Consider the following 13,577-nt stretch of genomic DNA (forward strand, 5'->3'; position numbering starts at 1 on the left):
GCGGCGCCTCCTGCTGGTGACTTCTGGGAATTAGCTCATTCCAGCACCAGAGCGGCCTCTGCAGGCCAGTGATCTGCCTGTCCTCTGGACCCGGTGCCCTGTTGTCTGGGGTGCTGCCCCCTGGCAGTAACCCTTTTCTCTCAGGTCTTCCCTCCCTGGGAAACCCCCCACCCACTACCCCATCTCACCTCAGTATAAGGCTACTGCCAGTCATTGTCTAGCCCCCACACCCAGGGGTAGAGTGTAGTATCAGCCTACTCATCACTGGCAAGGCTGAGTTTGGACCTGCTGCTTTTGCCTACCCCTGGGCTGCCCTCTGCAAGCCCCAGTACTTGTTGGCCTTCTGCTAGGCCACAGCCTGGGCTTTCCAGGCTGGAGTGCCCCATCTCCTCTGCCTTTCCCCAGCCCTGCTCCACTCAGGTACCCTGTCTCTAGCTCCCTGCAGCCAAGCACTTCTCCCTCTACAGGCAGAGGGAGACTGCTGAGCTCCTGGCTCCCAGCCTCTTTATACAGGCCAGCTGTGGCCTGATTGGGGCGTGGCCCAGCTGCAGCCACTTCCCAATCAGCCCAGCTTAGCAGCTCCCAGCCACAACCTTCCCCCAGGGCTGTTTTAAGCCCTTCAGGGCAGGAGTGGGGTAACCACCCTGCTACAAGGTATCATTTGGCCCCAAGTATTGTGTGTGTTACTTTCTTGTCTTTGGAACATGCACGTTTAAAAAAAAATGGAGCAGAATGGGTGATCCCACTTGTCTGGTAAGAGCAGTACTAAAACAAAACCATCATCACAATGTAAAAGTCTCAGTCAAGTCCTTTATGACTCCATAGGAGTCAAGTCAGCTAAAATGTCCATTAAGTAATGGTAAATTATCACTGAACGTCTGTCCAAATTTATTGTATACAAGAGCAGCACTAAATATATATTTTAAATAACTGTCAAGGAAACTGGCTGAAACACCTAGGAATATGTCCAGCATGACAAGTGAAGGATTAAACTCACAGCTTCCATTCTTAATAGGGGATTGCATAGTTAAATCACTACCTGGTACTTGAATTTGAAAGTCTGTTGATTGCAGTGTGATTATTGGCTTTTGTGTATTAAAAAAATTGACACTGAAACGTAGCAAAACAAAATAATATTAGATTGTGAAATAATATTTAGGCTTCAGTCACCCTAATATTTAGGTTTCAGTGTTCAGTAAAATGTAAATCAGGTAAAAGGTTAAAGCAAGAAGGATTTTTTATTTTTCCTGCAAGACTCAGAAGTTGACAGCAACTTAGAATGCTTTTGCTCTCAATCCTACAGTTCTTACTCAAGTGACTAATTTTATTGATGGTGTTGTTTAGTTGTAAAAATACTATGGTTTAGTGTCAGCATGAGTTTAATTATTTAATTTATATAACTGCAACATGAGCCGTACAAGTAGAGAATGAAGGGCAATCGAAACATCTCCGTGTCTGAGCGTATATGTTGAAGGAGGGGAAAGGTACCTCTTATTAATATGTGCATTTCATGTTGTGTGATTCCTGCCAAACATTTACTGTTTGGCACAAGTATCCATAAAAGGCATGCTACGGCAAGATAATAGCTAAATGTTTAACTGTTAATTTTCTCATTAAAGTGTAATTTGATGCTGATGTTAAATGTACCGTATTATGTTGTCTTGATATATCTTTCTGCTCTATTGTAGGTCACCCAGCGGGGAATGCTCTTGTTTTGTTTAAAGCATAGACCTGGCAAGAAGATTTCTTGAACATTGGGAATTCTGCAGGTAAGGGCTATATCCATTTAATTGAATCAGTCATTTCGTTTATATTAGGGACATAACTATTATTATTAAGCACCAGCATGAAGCAGACACAGAAGAAGAATGGCAGTTCATGAGCTGTAGTAAAAAAAACTAAAGAAGAATAATTGAAAATATGCCACTTTGTAATGGAATGGAAATGTATTTTGAGTGGGGAAAGGTGGTTTCTGTTCGTATATGTGGGCTGCCACCGAAAACATGAAGGGTAGGATGTTGAGTTCAGATATAATAATAGGAACCAACTGAGAAATTACACTTTTAAATCCTCAAAGTGTAAATATCAGTACTGTGGCTCTGCAATTAGCACAGAGAGCACCAGTAGCGCCAGGCTTGACTTAATCTGGCTGTCGTTGCCCATTTTAGATTTTCAGACAAGAAAGGGTGGCTCTACAATTTGTGTTCAGGAAACATTCTTCCTTCCCTTTGGGGGTATTGCTGAATCATAGCATTTGTACAGAACTAGGTTGTCATTCTTTGATCTTTCCCATTAGATAAACAAGCAGTAGCTCTGTACTGGAAAAAACAGCCGTTCTTTGTTTAAACAGTTAAAACCCTGAGTTGTGCAAAGGAGGAAGGATTCTGAGCTTTTTGGTGTGTTGGTCCCGTACTCACTGGAGATGCTGTTATAAACTCCTGTGATGACAGCTGGCACAGAAAGTAAAACTGAGTCTGATTGTTTTACACCAGCAATACTGACATTTTTCTATGCAGAGAGGCACAATACCGATTACTAGCATACACTCTTCCATGGCAAACAGCATGTGTGCAGTGACATATTTCACAATAGTGTACAGTATATGCTGTGATGGTTTATGAGATATGAACCCTAGGGTCTAGCATCTCAGGCAGATCAGCAGTTTCTGAGCTACTCTATCAACGGAACCTCTGTCATCTAATATGAGAGCTACACGCAAAGGGCCATGAGTTTCTTGCAACTAGAGAAATAACTGAAAATCTTCCATAGTGAAGTAATAATTCTTGACAGTATGATATTTTATGTTATTTGAGTGTGATAAAAAGTCAGAGCCTAAGATATAGAAGTTATGTTGAGATTCTTACATTCTTGGAACTTTTCCTAGAGCAATTTCACTGCTTCATTTGCGTTTGGTGTTAGAAAGTTTATAGGACTCTGGTGCTTTGTTACCTAGGCTCAGGTTTTGAAAAGGAAAAATTGGATGTCTATTAAGTTTAAAATAAAACTGTAACATTCTCTTATAAAAATAGCCATGTTGTTATTTAAATGTCGATGCAATGCTTGGAACTGTTTGAAGATGTAGGGCAGTTCCTGCCTTGAGAAACTTAGATTGTAAGTAAATAAAATATGTACAGACAGTGTTGTTTTAAGAGGGTGCTTTTCAGCTTTACACACTGTTTGTATTGAAATCTAATGTAAAAGACATTTTTGAGATCATTAAAATAGTAATTTATTTTCTCTTCTGTTTTCCAAACTCCATTATCTTCACATCTCTGCTAGGAAAACGTCATCCCCCTTCCCCCAAGTTTCGCACCTTCTAAAGGCAAAGTTTTGAAATATTTCTTTTTGACATAAACTATAAAACAAATTAAAATGCTGTTGATTTTGAATTTACAGCGTAAGAACCCAAACTCATTTGAAAAGTTTTCTACTTATAGACATTCCTGGATGCCACAAAACTGATAGCAAATGTTGGGCCTGGTTCTCTACTACTTTCCTCTTTATATATTCATTTACATCTGCACCAAGTGAGTGTGAAATGTTATTACCAATTTGGGTGGAGAGTTCTGATTTGGTAGCATTTTACATAGGTGTAAATGACTACACAAGATGCAGACACTGGAGAATGAGTCCCACTGTGTTTTGCTGGGTTCTGGTAATGTGACAGGCAACTTGGCTATATTACTCATCTTTCTCTCTGTCAGTGTACTAGCATCATTGTTGTTTCCAAATGTAATGTCTGAAGGGACCCATCTGACACCTATGTGCACAGAATGAGTAAACAAATGAGGGAGAGAAAGGGAGTGGTCACCTGACAATAAGCAATATGATGTTCTCTGAAATTCACACAGCACAAATAGTAGATTTTTTTGAAATTTGACTTACCATGAAATACTTAGGAGGAAACTTCCTCAAATTTACAGCTCTGTTTTTAATCTAAAGACACATTTATTTTTATGCAGTTTTTGTATTAATTAATTTTTTTCACAGTTTTTTTACTCAAGAAACAACCATGTTAACAATCTACAAGTATTTGAAGTGTATAAATATTAACAAAGGAAAGCAACTGATTAGGATATTACAAAGTGGTATTACTGGTCCCAGTCCTACAGTAAACACTACATGGGCACATGGGTTTGCCGGCATGGTGCTGATTGCAGGATTAGGGCTACTAAGTATTGTCATCTTTCTTGCCACTTTTATAGTCTTCTTCCAAAACTCATGATTATATGCCAGGCTGTTATGTAGCTTGAGCTCTCTGAGGTCTATTGATATCCTCTCCCTTGGATGTTTTCCATCCACAAGCATTGCAAGAGCCACCCTGCCAACACAATTATCCAATCTCCGCGGGATATACCCGTACCAATGTAGTCTAGCCTATTAGGTCTGTGAACTTAAGGGAAATGGGGTCTGATCCTGCATCATTGAGGTCAATGGGAGTTTTGCCATCCACATTGGTATGGGAGCAGGATTGGGACCATAAAGAGCAAGCTGACTGTCAAGTAAAAGTGAGATCCAATAAAGGGTTAAATTTTCTCAAGCAAAGTGATAGTAGCTCCAGTGCCCACTTTTAGATCTTAGATTTGTATGATCAGGGTCTAAGTCATTATAAGCAGTAGGCCAATGGCAGTGTGACTGGGAAACTCTGAGACTCAAATACATATTTTATTAATTAGGGAAGAGTTTTATATTTCCCTTGCAGATTGCCTGGTATAGATATATGGGGCCAGACCCTGGCACCCAGTTTGTGTGCAGTTGGTTTAGTTCAGCGGGTGCAAAGTTGTCTTTAAGCAGCCTTTAAGCCCTATCTCAGAGCTGATGGGCGCTGGTCCAGTCCTCTGGTAGTTCTGTTATGCTGGCTACCCATAGCCTGCTGGAGCGTAGGAATGTAACGGCCGTAATCATTGTACTGGTAGCAAGTGTGGTTTCAGTATAGCTGCTCTTATATTGGCTCAGCAAACCTGGGCTCCCCCTATGCCAGAGACATCCTACAAGGGCTGTTTCTGCTGGGTTTATGTTCACTTTGATTTGCAGAATTGCCCTTAATATTTATTAGATTTATAGTCTCCGTGACGGTGAACTAGATGTAAGATGTCACTAAAGGATAAGTAGGAAGCTCTGAGCAGGGCCATAACTGTTTGGTCTTGCCCACTCATTCCTCCACCACATTTACACATTCATCCCTTCCACCCACAGCTTGAACTGTATTATGCAACGTTTGCAACACACGGATTGTATATCAAATGCTTGGAGGAGCCATGATGTAATGCAGTTCTTTTGAACGCGGTTCATCGGGTATTTGATTATGCAATATTTTAGTGCACATAGCATGAGCTACATGAAGTCCTGCAAGAGAACAGGGAAGAACCCAGCAAGAATCGTAAAAGTAGAATAGTAGTAACAAGCCAATTCATTAACAGACAGATTAGGAAAACTGCCACCCAAATAAATGCAAAGTGTCACTCAGCAGGCTTGTGTTACTCAGCTTAGTAGTATTATGGAGACATTTTTGTTGAGTTACTGTTCTTGAACATCTTTTCCATTGTATTGTACAAATTACATAAGGTATAAATGTGCTTTGCTATAAATCATAGGGCCAATTTCAATCTCACGTATGCTGGTGTAAATTTAGTTAATTCCTTTGAAATCAATGAAGTTATTCCAGATTTACACAATTGTATCTGGCCATTTCTAAGCTAGTCTGTATTACAAAAGCGTAAATCATAACCAGTAGTATCAAAAATTTTGCATTCTTTGACGACTTCCCTCATTTGGGGTTCAGTTTTGCAAACACTCAGACATATGAGTAACCCCTCACTAGTCCGGTAGGTGTCTGTGTAAACTGTGGCTGCCGATTGCAGTTGCAGACAACATAGCACTGTGAAGAGATGCTCTACAGCAGCTAGCTCAGACTTACTTTCCGAGTATCATAATTGGGGTTGGAAGAATCCCAACAAGCCATTTAGAACATTTGCCTGGTTTTTGTGTGTCTTTGTTTGTGAGAGTTTTTTTTCCCCCCACTAGAGAGGGGTCTATGTTTCAGAATTTGTATCTGCGTTTTGAATCCCCCAAAGTTGAAAGGGAGTTTGGATTTGAGGTTTTGGCTCCGCCTGTTATAGAAATTTGGGCCAGTCAGGAATTGTGATCTGGTTCCAGGTTTCGGTTCTTGACTTTCCTTCCCCAACAACAACAAAAAATTTAAGGATGTCGGATATAGGATTTATGTTTGAGCTCATCCCTCATTTATATTAAATTTTAATTCATTTTATATTCCAGCTACGGAGTGTATTCCAAAATATGTATACTGTGTATCTTGAGCCCATACATAGCAGAATGTGGTTCCTTTAGGTCTATGTATTTATGTTGTGGCTACAAGCATTAAACAGGGCCGGCCTTGTTTTACTTATCCAGCTGCTGAATATGCCAAAGAGTCAGCTTGAATGTTTAAATTCTCTCAGTAAATTTAGAAACAGAAGATCTCATCTTATCAGAAATGCCCAGTTAGCCTGCCTAGCACCACATTAATGTCATGTAAACATCTTCAGATCCCCAGTAGAAGAAACTCTGTAAGGACCAGTATAAGGGCAAAATAAAGACTACTGTAGGCTTCCAAATGACTGTAGAATGTGTGCAGTATCTCCTGTTTGCCTCTGACAACTCCACATCCCACTGCAGATCCTCCCCTCTTTAATGCTCCTCTATTAGAAGATGAGTAGGGGGTGAGCAGACCCTGTGTGATGCCATGTACACTGCTTGAGCTTAGATAGTAGTGTACAAACAGGCTGCTGCAAGAGATGGAATAGCCGAGCACATGTAGTTGCAGAAAGTCTGATTGCCAAGAATGGGTCAAATCGGATGCACGTGTTGGGCTCCCATTGACTGCAATGAGATCTGCACTGATATGTGTAAAGGCAGAATTTGAGCCACCACCTTTCTTACCTCTTAAAGAATGTACAAGTTGTTGCTTTGTGTTTAATTTCTTACTTTTACTTCTGTGTACAGAATCTCTTTTGGGAGATGTTCTGAATTCCCTTATAGTCCCGGCTAGCTAGTGGCTTAAAAATAGTTTTAAACTGTTTGATGGGTCAAAATGGGCTTGCTCGATATGGAGCTATTACTGTAGCTTTTGTATGTTGCTTTATTGGGTAATTCCAGTAGTAAACTGAGTTTATTAAAGTAAATTTATGAAAAGACCCTAATTGTCTGTCCTCAATAATATATTAATGCTCTCCAGTCTTTGCCTTTTTATACCGCAATGTAATGTACATGGCGCAACATGTGTACACGTATTGTTTAAAGGGCTTGAATGGCCTGCCTGTCTGACACGTTTTACTAGATTCCAGCCTTTTTCCATGACATCATTAACACAGACTTCCTTGAAAATATGAACAGCTGCTGTGTACTTTATTTTTCTGTGTTTTAGGTTACAAACTAGCAGCATTTCACAAATGATGGTGATAGGCCAGCTTGATGCAAAACAAAGTGAATGCAGCCAAACTCAGAGCTGTGGAGCTGTTAACAGGCCAGTAATGAAACAGGTCCCCATGTATGAAGCATTTCATAATGCAGTAGGGGATAACTTACAGAACTGCAGAGTCTGTTGTCGCATTTTGACTAAAGGCTGGTCCTGTTCCCTCGTCTCCCTCCTAAACTAAACTCTGCATGTAAATCATGAAGATGAAAAAAATATTGTTGTCAGACTTTTGGCACAGATGGCAAGTCATTTGAAGTATTTTACTGTGGGTTTTGCAATGTTGTTGTTCAGATCTTCCATAGATAGCCAGTCCCTTAAAGCTCTCTAGCCCAATCCACGGAAACTTACTTCCTTTATTTTCTGTATGACTTTTGGAGTTCACACAAGAAAAGTGTGGGATGGGGCTCTCATGGTTGTAAAACAGAATTGCAGATTCAGCAACCCAGTTGGAAAGAATAATCTCCATTCTGCCTCTCCATGTAGTTGGGGGAATCATGTAACAGGAGAACATGGACTGCTTGATCACTCTATTGCACCATTTTTATCATAGTTTAGCTTCATAGGAGTTTAACCTCTTCTAATGCTGGTATAAGAAATATGCAATTTTTTAATATTTCAAAGAATATATATAATTTCACATAGCTCTTGGTAAAGAGTTATAGTTTTTATGTGCCGTACTATAGACACACAGAATTTGTTCCTATAATAGCCTATATCAGAATATGGAAAAGTCCTACTTGGCATCCAGCAAGTGGAGAGGTGACGCCTTGCTCAGTGCTCTCCCTGGAGCTCAGATTGGTGTGATGAGGAAGTGCTGATAGCTGAGGGCCCAATCAAGTGCTCATAGAAAATTCTGCCCCTTTTGTAGGGAGAAAGTATTGTCTCTCAGCTCTTCTGGGAGCTGCATGATACAGGTGTGTGATTGATACAGGTGTGTGCCATACCATTCTGGCTGGTTCCATGATTGCCTCATTTACTGGGTGAGCTACCCAATGGGTTCAGTTGGCTGTAGGTTATTGTTGTGTATTTGGTTGTCATGGTTTTTGTTGCTATGGCAACCGAGTTAGATTATTATGGGTTAGCTCAACCGGTTTCAACCGGCTGAGTGAGCTCTCTGTATATCTGTAAATAAAATGGAGGTTTTGGTTAGCTGCCTGCTCTCTGGCCTCAAGTGATTGCTTCCTACACCGGCTGCCCCAAGGATATAACCCTGGCGACGAGGGTGGGATCCTGGTGCTGCTCCAGTAACAGAAGGAAGTAGAAGTCAAGGTAAAGAACAAACAAAGAAAAAAAGCTGCTTGTTTGCACTGACTGTGAAAGTGAAACTAAAAATCATGGCTACTCTGACCAGGCCCCTGGAGCCTTTTGATGAGAATACAGAGCAGTGGCATGTGTATACTGAGCGTTTTGAGCTTTTTGGTATTGCAAATGACATTACAGAAGCGAAGAAGGTGCCAATATTCTTAACTGTTGTAGGGGGTAAAACCTACTCTCTGCTACGCAGCTTACTACACCCTGTTAAGCCTGAGACTAAATCTTACAGTGACATTGTGGAAATTCTGGGGTCTCATTTCTCCCCAAAACCACTGGTAATTGCTGAAAGATATAGGTTCCACAAAAGAGACCAAAAGGAAGATGAAACAGTTGTACAATTTGTAGCCATTTTAAAAAAGCTAGCAGAACACTGTGAATTTAAAGAGATGTTAAATGATGCCCTGCGTGACAGGTTAGTGTGTGGCCTCTGCAGTGAAGCTATACGGAAGCGCCTACTGACAGAGGCTCAGCTTACATTACAGAAGGCTGTTGATATTGCTGTCTCCATGGAACTGGCTACAAGGGAGGCACAATACATCGGTGCATCCCCTAGGGTGCAAAAAGTGTCACAAGAACTGACCCACAAAACGGTGCAGAGTCAAGAATGTTACCGCTGTGGTAAGCTGGGTCACCAGGCATCAGAATGCTGGTGTAAGGACCTGGTGTGTCGACACTGTGGCAAAAAGGGACACATTGAGTATGCCTGTAAACAAAAGAAAAAGAGGCCTGTGGTCTGGCCGACAAAAAGAGGAACCTTGCATACCCTAGAGCAGACCCAGGATGATCAAGGTGACACCTCCTCACAAGAGAAAGTGCCACTGCATGTTTTGTCTTTGGCAGCGGGCTCACATGAATACTGGGTAACCCCTTTATTGGAGGGCAAACCTATACGCATGGAACTAGACACCGGTGCAGCTGTCTCGCTGGTTCCTGAGACTGTGTATAAGGAAAAGCTACAGCATCTTCCGCTTAAGGCACCAAAAACTGTTCTGAAGACGTATACAGGTGAAGCTGTGCCCATGTTGGGCACTATTGATGTTAAGGTGGAGCTCAATGGACAGGCAGCTAAATTGCCACTGTTTGTGGTGAGAGGTGACTACCCAGCCTTAATGGGTAGGTCTTGGCTTGGGAAGATTCAACTGAACTGGGCAGAAGTGCACCGGATGACTAAAGAAGAAACCAGTCTAACCCCTATTCTAAGGAAACACGCTGCTGTTTTTGGAGATGATTTGGGAAGTATGAAGGGAATCACTGTGACATTGAACATTAAACCTGACAGTCCACCAAAATATCTGAAAGCCCGAACTGTGCCATATGCCATCAGACCAAAAGTTGAAGCAGACCTGGAGCGCCTGGTCACCAATGGAGTCCTAATACCAGTTACCCATAGCTCATGGGCCACTCCTATCGTTCCAATCGTGAAGAAAGATGGCTCTCTCCGGATTTGCGGTGATTTTAAAGTCACTGTCAACCCAGTGTTGTGTGCAGAGCAATACCCGCTTCCCCGCATCGATGACCTCTTCGCAGGCCTGGCTGGGGGACAAAAGTTCAGTAAGATTGATCTGAGTCAAGCATATTTACAGATGCACGTCGATGAAAAGTCCCAAGAGCTGTTGACTATTGTGACTCATAAGGGGCTTTATCGATACTGTCGCCTACCCTTCGGAATAACATCTGCTCCCGCCCTGTTCCAGAGGGCTATGGACCAGATCTTGTGTGGCTTGTCAGGAGTTCAGTGCTATCTGGATGATATCCTGGTCACTGGAAGAAATGAAGAGGATCACTTAAAGAATTTAGAGGCTACCCTACAAAGACTGGAAGAGTATGGCCTACGAGTTCGCAAAGACAAGTGTGAATTCTTCAAGCCCTCTGTTGAATATTTGGGACACATCATTGATTCTGCAGATCTTCATAAGGCCCCTGCAAAAGTTAAAGCTATTGTGGAGGCTCCCCCACCTCGAAATGTAAGCCAGCTGCGCTCGTTTCTAGGACTCCTGAACTATTATGGAAAGTTCATCTCACAGTTAGCCACACTGCTAAAACCACTTCATGAGCTCCTTGGGCAGAACAAGGCCTGGAAGTGGACTGAAGCCTGTGATGTTGCGTTTAACAAAGCTAAGGATGCATTGCTAAATTCTGAAGTTCTAACGCACTTTGATCCATCCTTACCACTGCAATTGGCCTGCGATGCCTCCCCTTATGGAGTGGGAGCAGTCGTGTCACATATTATGCCTTCAGGAGAAGAGAGACCTATTGCTTTTGCTTCACGCACTCTAAGCAAAGCAGAAACTAACTACGCCCAAATCGAACGTGAGGCATTAGGAATTGTTTTTGGAATTCGGAAGTTTCATCAGTACCTGTTTGGGCGAAAATTTACTCTTCTCACAGACCATCGACCTCTGACATCAATTTTTGGACCCTACACAGGCATTCCCCCATTAGCTGCTAGTCGTATGCAACGTTGGGCATTGTTACTTTCAGCACACACATATGAAATCAAATATCGGAAATCCACTCTGCACGGCAATGCAGATGGCCTCTCAAGGTTGCCTTTGCCGGTCAAACACCAAGATAGTGCCCAAAAGGAAATCTTCTACTTTGAACACTGCTACTCAGATAAAGAAGGCAACTCGCGTTGACCCAGTATTGTCCCACGTTATGGACCTGGTGATGCATGGAAAATCTCGACAAACCTCTCCGGTCTCATCCGACCTTGTTCCCTACATGTCCAAGCGGACTGAGTTATCGGTCCAATCTGGTTGTTTGTTGTGGGGGAGACGTGTCATTATTCCACCACCACTGAGATCACAGATGTTAGAACAGCTACATTCCGGTCACTGTGGAATAGTGCGCATGAAGGAAATTGCACGAAGCTATTTTTGGTGGCCTGGACTGGACAGTGCTATTGAAGAGAAGGCAAAAGCTTGTATGTCATGTCAGGGTGTGAGGAATGCACCCCAGTTGGCACCCCTACTCCCATGGGACTGGCCTGAAAACCCGTGGCAACGTATTCACGTTGACTTTGCTGGCCCCCTTGAAGGAAGCATGTTCTTGGTGGCAATAGATGCCCATTCTAAATGGCCAGAAGTCTCTATAATGCAGTCCACTTCTGCAGAGAGTACTATCCAAAAATTACGAGGACTCTTTAGTCGTTTTGGTCTGCCAGAACAACTTGTGAGCGACAACGGACCGCAGTTCGTTTCTCAGGAGTTTCAAAATTTTATGAAGGCAAATGGGATACACCACATCACGTCAGCACCATATCATCCGTCCACCAACGGATTAGCTGAAAGATTTGTGCAGATAATGAAAAACGCTTTGAAATCAGCAAGGGGACAACACTCCATTCAAAAGCGTCTGGATACCTTTTTACTTTCCTACAGAAACACACCTCATGCTACGACCCACGCATCTCCGGCCTTTCTAATGATGGGACGACAGCTGCGCACTTGCTTTGATCTGCTGAAACCTTCTGAACCCCGACAAATTGTGCAACATCAGCAGCAATATCAAGTCATCAGACGGGCACCCAGAGCAAAAGACCGAACCTTTAGCCCGGGACAGCCAGTTTTGGCTCGGAATTATACTTCTAGAGCTAAATGGGTTCCGGCCACAGTCATCACTCAAACAGGACCTGTTTCCTACACAGTCCGGACTGCAGAGAATCTTACCTGGCGGCGACATGTAGATCAGCTGTTGCCAGGTCATGCCAGTCCTCAGGACCCATCTGCAGTTGAGGGGTCTGACTTCACCTCTTCTAGTGAGGGACCGAATCACGAGTCACCTGTTTCTGACTGTTCTCCTCCATTACTGCCGGCGGCTGAGATACCCCTTTGCCCAGCACGAGCTGATACCACCTCCTCACCTGTTCGTGCTGCGGACCCTGAGCCCCTAGTGCTTTCGGGTGCAATAACACCAGAAGTTCGCCGTAATCCACCTAGAGACAGAAGGCCTCCTCATCGGCTGGATCTTTAGCTAGGGCAAACCCACGGTTATGGGGCAAAATAATCCCCAGGGTTTAGCCGGGAATGGAGGCAGTCTACCCTCCTTCTCTAGTTTAGTGTGTGTTTTATTTTGGGGATGTTCTTATTAGGGGGGAGGAATATGTTGTGTATTTGGTTGTCATGGTTTTTGTTGCTATGGCAACTGAGTTAGATTATTATGGGTTAGCTCAACCGGATTCAACTGGCTGAGTGAGCTCTCTGTATATCTGTAAATAAAATGGAGGTTTTGGTTAGCTGCCTGCTCTCTGGCCTCAAGTGATTGCTTCCTACACCGGCTGCCCCAAGGATATAACAGTTATCAAAAAGCTTTTGCTGTGTGTCATAAACTTCCTGAAGTGGGATCTGAAGTTCAGTTACCACCCTCTGCAAAAGTTCTTTTTGTTGCCTGTGGTCATCACGCAGGGATCGGGCGATTGCTCCATCGGATGAGGACGATGATACACCTGTCAGTACCGCCGGTAACAGTGGATTTGGCTCAATGTCTTCCTCCTGTGTATACACTGGGGGAGTCGGTTGTTGTTGCCTTGCGGAAGAGGCCAGTGAGACTCTCACGTGATTTCAGGGCACCATACATACAGATTCCATGACCCCAACAGGGGAATACAGATAGGGACCGCATCTCTTGAAGACCCTCCAATTACAGGTAAATGACTTCCATATATCTGTCAGAAGCTTTAAAAATATTTCTTCAATCAAACAAACAAAATCTGGGTATTTTCCCAAGTCACTCTAATGTTCTTGAGGGCTGTTGTTTTCCCTTGGTTCATTTACCATAGCAGATATTC

The 13,577-nt window shown here is 42.9% G+C and overlaps 1 protein-coding gene across 11 annotated transcripts in view; it reads left to right on the top strand.

Moving 5' to 3' along the window:
* BMPR1B (bone morphogenetic protein receptor type 1B) overlaps window positions 1–13,577 on the top strand; it is a 375,661-nt gene that overhangs the window by 130,540 nt on the left and 231,544 nt on the right. For all 11 annotated transcript variants that reach the window (XM_045018526.1, XM_045018531.1, XM_045018523.1 and 8 more), the window contains one exon: window positions 1,689–1,769. The gene's annotated coding sequence lies outside the window, so the exon portion shown is untranslated. The remainder of the gene's footprint in view (window positions 1–1,688; window positions 1,770–13,577) is intronic.

This window comes from Mauremys mutica, chromosome 5 (assembly GCF_020497125.1).
Source record: "Mauremys mutica isolate MM-2020 ecotype Southern chromosome 5, ASM2049712v1, whole genome shotgun sequence".
NCBI classification, from domain to species: domain Eukaryota; kingdom Metazoa; phylum Chordata; order Testudines; family Geoemydidae; genus Mauremys; species Mauremys mutica.